This window comes from Pristiophorus japonicus, chromosome 6 (assembly GCF_044704955.1).
Source record: "Pristiophorus japonicus isolate sPriJap1 chromosome 6, sPriJap1.hap1, whole genome shotgun sequence".
Lineage (NCBI taxonomy): Eukaryota > Metazoa > Chordata > Chondrichthyes > Pristiophoridae > Pristiophorus > Pristiophorus japonicus.
Genome location: NC_091982.1, coordinates 50,715,510 through 50,723,455, shown reverse-complemented (window position 1 = coordinate 50,723,455; position 7,946 = coordinate 50,715,510). Strand labels below are relative to the sequence as shown.

Below are 7,946 nucleotides of genomic sequence, written 5' to 3'. Positions count from 1 at the left end.
AGTAGATGCCATATATAAGTGGCTGCATTTCAAAAGTAATTTGTTGACTGTGAAGTGACTTGGATTGTCATGAAAGGCACGATATAAATGTACAGCTTTTTTAAAAAAAAAACATTCCCTTATGCCAATGCCTGTTTCTTCCTTATCTTCAATACTACAGCATTAACGCTACAATACTGATACAAGAGTATAAAAGCTTAAAGGGTTTGTCTGAAAGTTCCCTTGGCAGAGATGCTATGCCATTTATTTCCATTATAAACGCAAACTCCTACTTTCTAAAAATTACCTCCTCATATGCCAAAGATCTTCAATAAGATTTTGAAGAAGACTTCTGTGACATTTAAGTTGCAATATTGAAGGATATCACAAGGGGACATGGTTTTCCAAAAGTTCAGTTGTACTTTGCTTAAAAGCCTCAAATATTCAGAGCTTCAAATGCACGAATAATATGGAGGGGTGCTGTTCTGAAACCTATTCCCTAGCTGAATGATTATAGAGGGTACAAAGCAGTGCAAGCTTGTTATAAAAACTGAAAATGCTGGAAATCTCAGCAGGTCAGGCAGCATGTGTGGAGAGGAAGCAGAGATAACGTTTCAAGTCGATGACCCTTCGTCAGAACTGGAGAGTGTTCGGAAAGGTCAGATTCTTAATAGGCACTGAAAGGGAGAGGGGAAGAAAGAACAAAATAGAAGATCACTGATAGGTTGGAAGACAAGAGAGATTAGAGAGACAAAAGGGATGATGGCCCGAATTCAAATGGCAGTGTGAGCTTGTTCCTGTGCCCAAAGTTGAAAGCTTCAAATGGACTCTTTGTAAACAATATACTTCACGTAAACACCACTGCGGCCATAATGCTGTGTGCCAAAAGAACTGTAGAAAGAGAGTCATTTAGACATACCAATGTTCCAAGATGTGTAGTGAGCACTTAGTGCAATTGCTTATCAACACAGTGGGATGTAGAGATGTCCTCTGTGCACCATAAAGCAACATCATAACCACATTGTAATAACTGCATTTCCAACACAATACGCAACACCTACAACACACAATACACAGCGGGAACCCTTCCCTCGGATATTGCAAAAAATATATAAGCAATCACTTTTTCTTAAATAAAATGGCAACTTGCCAATGTGTAAATTCAGCATAGAATTATCCCAATACCAGTGGATATCAGAGACATTAATCCATTGAAGATAAATAGGTTTATATCTGAATTAAAATATCAAACAGAAGAATGTCATGCAAAGGTGTTCCGTGCTGCCTGTTAAAATCTGCAAATGTTATTTTATTATTTGAGCTTACACATTTAGTGGCATGCAGACAATGCATTCTTTTAAAATTCCTCTCTGCACTATTTTTTGCAGTGGTGTTATCCCATTTATTTGAAAGGGATGAACACTTCCATTAAAGTAAAGATCAGGAATTTTAGCAGAATGTGATAAGCAACTTTACTGTAATACCTCATGGTGTAACTTCAGGGCATTGGATGCTGCATTTTGTAAGTACTCAAGTCAAAACCAGATCATATACAGCTATTTCAGAAAGCACAGTTACAAATAAAAGCAGGACTCCTTTAAAAAGAAAGAAATACTTACATTTATATAGCACCTTCCACGACCACTGGACATCCCAAAGCACTTTACAGCCAATGACATTACGACCCCGTCTGCTCTCTCAAATGGACATAACAGATCCCATGGCACTATTCCGAAGAGTTGCTTATCACATTCTGCTAAAATTCCTGATCTTTACTTTAATGGAAGTGTTCATCTCTTTCAAATAAATGGGATAACACCGCTGCAAAAAATAGTGCAGAGAGGAATTTTAAAAGAATGCATTGTCTGCATGCCACTAAATGTGTAAGCTCAAATAATAAAATAACATTTGCAGATTTTAGCAGGCAGCACGGAAGAAGAGCAAGGGAGTTATCCCCGGTGTCCTGGCCAATATTTATCCCTCAATCAACATCACAAAAACAGATTATCTGGTCATTATCACATTGCTGTTTGTGAGAGCTTGCTATGCGCAAATTGGCTGCGTGTTTCCTACATTACAACATTACTTCAAAAAGTATTTCATTGGCTGTAAAGCACTTTGAGATGTCCGGTGGTCATGAAAGGAGCTATATAAATCCAAGTCTTTCTTTTTTTGATGTAGTTAATGGATGAAATGGTGAATTTGCTGTAATCAAGGATATGTTCTTTATTTAGTTTTCCAAATTAATGCTGTTATGCTAATTGGAAGCTGTCACTGGTCTTTGGAAGTAAATATGAAAAAGGCAAATTTTACAATGTTTTTAACACTTAAGGGCTAGATTTTACACTTCTGTGCTTATCGCCCCAAAATGGACGTTATTCCGGCGTGGACAGTAAAAATATTTTTTCAGATCGCGGGCTTCTCGCCCATTCTCAAAGCACCTAGTCTCCATTTTTGAAAATGGGCGTTACCGCGAGCGATATGAAATGGGCGGTAGCGTTAAATCTCACTGAACTTCTGCCGTAAAGTGTCACCGTCCTTAGCAACGGCATGGCAACGCTCGATTCCCGATTCAGGAGGTCAGGTTATCGTGACATGCGCAGAAGAGGAGACCGGGAGAGAGGCAGCTGAGAGGGACTGAAGGCATGTGTGGCTGTGGTGTGGCTGTTTTGAGAGGAAGGACGGAGACTTTAGAGCTTCACAACAAATAGGGAAACAAAAATTAGCTGTTACCAGCCACATATTTGACTGAATTTGGCCTATAATGGAGGGAGAGGAGGAGACATCACAGCACGCTGTGGAGACTGACGCTGGAGAGAGCAGTGAGGTGGGAGAGGAGCACATTGGAGGTCGCAAAAGAACCACGAGGTTCTTGGATGAGGCAAATGCCTCCCTCCTGCAGGAGGTCGAGTTACGCTGGGGTGATTTGACACAGGGAGGGCGTGGGAAGCCCACCCCAAAAGCTTACCAGAAGATATGGACCGAGATAGCAGAGGTCGGCGACCAATGAGGTTTGTGAGGGCAACCAATGCCGCAAACAATGGAACGACCTTGTGGGATCCGCAAATATGTATTTATATAATTTGCTTTGTAACAGTAATGAGTGACTATCAGCAGATGTGAGGTCTTTCACTTTTACTGGGAATGTTTTACTCAAAGCCTGCGGTCACAGTGCATGTCTTTAGGTAAAGAATAATAATTTTCATAACTGCAGATGTAATCATGATTATTATGTGTTGTATCAGTCTCTGTGATAGCACCTAGCAATGTGCAATGATGACTTCTAAAATTATCATAGAAATAATGCTGGCCTAATGAAAATCATTGCAATGCAAATGTGTTGATGATCATGAAATGTCATGTCTGCGATGATTTTGAGAGCAATGATCTCATGCCATGTCCTGTCACCTTTTATAGAAGAAACTAATGACGATGAGGTCCATGCAGAGGCGAACAGGTGGGGGGCCACCAGTCCCCAGTGACATCACAGATGGAGGAGCGAGTGCTCGCACTCGTGGGGAAGCACCCCCGGACAGCCACGGACGCATCTGCAGACCCTGAAGTGATGCCACGTGAGTAAAGCTTACACCATTGCGTGGTGTAAAGTCAATAGATGCTATACACCCACTCATATCCGAACAATCAAATATGATAGATGACTTCTAAAATTATCATAGAAATAATGCTGGCCGAATGAAAATCATTGCAATGCAAATGTGTTGATGGTCATGAAATGTGATGTCTGCGATGATTTTGAGAGCGTTGGTGCATAATCTGTGTGCAGCGCTGGACTCACCTTGTCACCCTAGCACCCCCTTCTCCTCTAATAGCCTCATTTGTGCCTTGCAGCTCAGCCAGCAGCGCGGCCCCAGACGAGGCCAGAGAGGCGAGAAGGTGGGGGCGCGGGGCCCGACTCTCCGGACGATCCTACATCTGGTGCTGAGGAGCTCCGATTCTCGCCCGTCAATCCACTGGGTCTGTTCTCCACGGATGAGAGCGCGGATTTCGAGGAAACTTCATCGCCACATTCCAGAAGCCATTCCACCCTAAGGCCATCTAGTGTTCCTCCGGTAATTCCCACCTCTACTCTGGAGGTACTGGCCCCAAGCACCTCGCCATAGGGCACCCCATTTGTCCCCAGGATGGCACCGAGCCCATGGAGGCCTTGTGGGCGCGGCAGGTCTGTTCCACGAGCGCCACATGAGAGCGGAGAGAGGGTACAGTTGTCCAGGAGGACTGTAGACATTGGTGACCAGCTCATCGAAGCATTGGGGGGCATATCCCGACACCTGGCCACCATGACTGAGTACATTCCGCGGATGGCGGAGGCCCTGGATGCGATAGCCAGGAACACTGCTGCCACAGGCCTCCCAGAGCACGGCACTCCACCCCTCGGTTCTGCACCACCACTGCGAACGACAGATGAGAGTAAGGACCAAGATCCTGCTTCTGCATCAGAAAATGCTGCCCCCTCGGCACCCCCCACCCCCCCCCCGTTCCCTTACTTGTGCAATCGCCGCATCTGCCTTCATTCCCCCAATCAGGCACTGCCTGAGGAGCTCCTCGGCCAGGCACCATGGAGCGATGAGGGAAAGGGGTAGAGGTGGGGAGAAGAAGGGGAGGGGGGGATAAGCAAAGTGAGGTGCATGTCCGCAGCTGATGGCTGTGTTATATCTCCATCTGGGTGTAAGCAATTTGTTGTAATATATGGGGGCTGGGGACCATGCTCCTGCTTTGCCTTTGTATTCTGTGTTGCTGGACATGTTGAACATTTGATTGATGTTAATGGTGGGACAAGTGGAGTGTGGGTGGTGGTTGGGTGTTATTGCCTGTGATACTTATGATTTCAGACCAATGTTGGTATAAACATTTTCTTCTTGAACATAACCTTGTTGCGCATTGTCTCAGATAGCTGGACCGTTAAGGAATCACACATTCCTTAACATGAAAGGGTTAAATAGAACTTAACTTCAATCAACGTAAACTCTAACTGGCACCAAGGTGATGGGCACCATTGATGTCTGAGCTGCACACACACAGCAGTGTGCCAGCGTTGTCACTCACATCAACGTTCTTTCAGGCAAATCGTTCAGATATCAGCTCCTCATGTAAGAGTCATGCAGCTATGTAGCCACCATGGTCCCCTTCCTGCTGTCTGGAAGGGGTTGTAGGCATGGTTGCATAGCCAGCCTGATTTTCTGGCCTAGGTCAGCATCCAGCCCCTCGTCGTCCTCTTCCTCTCTCTCCTGAGGTGGAGCATCAGTGCCTTCTGGCAATTCTTGGCCCTTCCTGATAGCCAGGTTGTGCAGCATCGAGCACACAACCACAACTTTACCTACTTACTCAGGGTTGTATTGTAGCTCCCCTCCTGAGTGGTCCAGACCTCTGAAGCGCTGTTTAAGCACAGTAACTGTTTTCTGGACCACATTGCGTGTGTCTCTGTGGCTCCGGTTGTATCGCTTCTTGGCTCGGTGTGGGTGTCATGCAGGGGGATCATCAGCCAGGTGGCAAGGCCATATCGATTATCAGATTATCACCAAACATCCAGCATTGTCCTTGTGGCTGACTCTTAAACATGTCAGAGACAGCGCTCTCATGCAGGATGTGAGCCTCATCGAAGGTGCCCAGATATTTGGCATTCACTGTCATTATGATCTGATTGTGGTCGACAACTAGTTGGACCTTCAGGGAATGAAATCTTTTTCTGTTACGAAAACGCTGTGTGTCCTGAGAAGGTGGCTGCATGGCGATGGAGTGCACTGTATTGCTCCCTGCACCCTGGGGAACTTAGCAATGCGGTAGAATGCTCCAGCCTTGTCAGTCTGAGCCTCCGTGGTCATGGGGAAACTGATAAAGTCCATCCTACGCGTGTACAGGGCCTCCATGACTGTCCAATGCAGCAATGTGTTGCATGTTGAGACAGAGGGCAAGTCTCGACCATGGAGGCCTGAAAGGAACCGGACGCGTAGAAAGACAGTGCCACGGTGACCTTGACCTCGACCGACACTGATGTCCTGATGGCAGGCTGCATATGTGACCTGATGAGCTCACATATTTCATTGATCACCACCTTGTGGAAGCGCAGTCTCTGAAGGCAGGTGTGGTCGGAGATGTCGAGGTAAGACCTCTTTTCCTTGTATGTATGGGGTGTGTATGGTCTGGCCCTCCTCCTCATTCTTGCATGTCTTAAAGTGAGGACATAATGATGTGCATTAGACATTGAGTCATTAGCACTCTGCAGTATCTGCGTATCAATCGATACAGGTTAAGAAATGGCTGGCCCCATTGCAATGAAAGTATAATAGCGATTGATCAGAAGCAATGATTTCCTCACTAAAATACACTTAGAGTAAACCCCCAATAGTCCAGAGTCTGAAAATATGTCTGTTGAGATAGTCACTTCACCTGACAAGAACGCCAGAGTAAATGCAAACTCCCCTGAAGTTGAAGCAGCCTTTTGAATGAAGCGACCTGCGATTTAAAAAATGGCAGCCACACCGCTGATGTTAGTTCAGAACAGTTCCACTTTTTATGGGCGATGTTTTTGGGCGAGCGATATTGTGGGCGGTATGTGTGCAAGGTGGTGAAAGTGAGGGTGGGTGATCTCCTGGGCATTAGTTTCGCCAAATGTGTTCTTTACGACAAAAAAAGGTGAGCAGGCGGTATTATTGAATCTCGGCGTTAATTTCGTGTGGAAAGTAAAGCTGGGCGATATTATGGGCGTTGATTTCGCCCCCAAATGTTGGCCGGGCGGTATTACTTTTTCCCGGTGTTAAGCACATGGGGAAAGTAATGCTCGGTGATAAGTTCCCGAAAAATGTCTGGCAGTTTCCATTTTGTGGCTAAATGGGCGATATATGGGCGTTATACGTAATTTCAGTGGTAAAATGGATGTTATTAGGGTTAACTTCAAACCACCACTCAGAGTCCGTTAGCCTTAAAGTAAATGCAGTTTTTATTAATTAATAGATACAAGCCGGCAAGAGAGCTATTCCATAAGGAACGATCAAAGAAGTGGCCGGAGGCATCTTCCTCGATACAATTTCAGATTAAGTCATTACGTAATTACGCAAGTTACAATTAATACATAATAATAGATTAATACATTGGTACAGCACTTCTTCCATTCAGGCTTCCATATGCCTTAAATGGTAATAAGGATACATGCCTTATTATTCATTCTATTCTACTCTTATCTTGTTATTCAGTTCAATTTCTATGTTGTCTCTCTCTGTACTTTGCCTCCCAAGGCCTTGGTCTGTGAACTAGAACATTTGCTTCTCTGGAATGTTTCCAACAGTCTGTGGGTCCCATTTTTTAAAATCTGTTAGCTCCATTTCAAAATTGCACAATTAAGAATATTATTAAGAATTTACCTCCTCAGGCGTTAAGTGGGCATTAAGCATGCAAAAAAAGTGTAAAATCTAGCCCTATCACATTTGCAGCCACGTGTGCCTTGTAAATGTCCAAATTGTGAGAAAGTAATTTAATTAACAGGTGACAAAAGAGCATCAGCTATTCATGATGAGCCTGCCCAGGAGGCTGGTCTGTCGGTCGCCTTCCTATCCCTCGACCAAGAGAAGGCGTTCGACAGGGTGGATCACGACTATCTGCTCGGAACTCTGCGCGCTTTCGGGTTCGGGACGCATTTCGTCGCCCGGATCCGACTTTTGTACGCCGCCGCGGAGTGTCTGATTAAGGTTAACGGGTCCTTGACGGCGCCCCTTCGCTTTAGGAGAGGGGTGCGCCAGGGATGCCCCATGTCCGGCCAGTTATACGCCGTTTGCGTGGAGCCTTTCCTGCGCCTCTTGCGGACGAGGTTGACGGGACTGGCTCTGCAAGGGCCGGGCGTGGAGGTCGTCCTCTCGGCTTACGCCGATGACGTGCTCCTCGCGATAGAGGATCCCGCTGACCTGCGGAGGATGCGTGAGTGCCAGGAGATTTACTCGGCCGCGTCCTCCGCCAGG

The 7,946-nt window shown here is 45.7% G+C and overlaps 1 long non-coding RNA gene across 1 annotated transcript; it reads left to right on the top strand.

Annotated features, from left to right (window-relative positions):
* The first annotated feature begins 3,089 nt into the window (after positions 1-3,089).
* Positions 3,090-4,568, top strand: LOC139265144 (uncharacterized). Its single transcript, XR_011593475.1, has 3 exons — positions 3,090-3,164; positions 3,397-3,551; positions 3,829-4,568. It is a non-coding gene; the product is annotated as an uncharacterized lncRNA (long non-coding RNA).
* Positions 4,569-7,946: the final 3,378 nt, after the last annotated feature.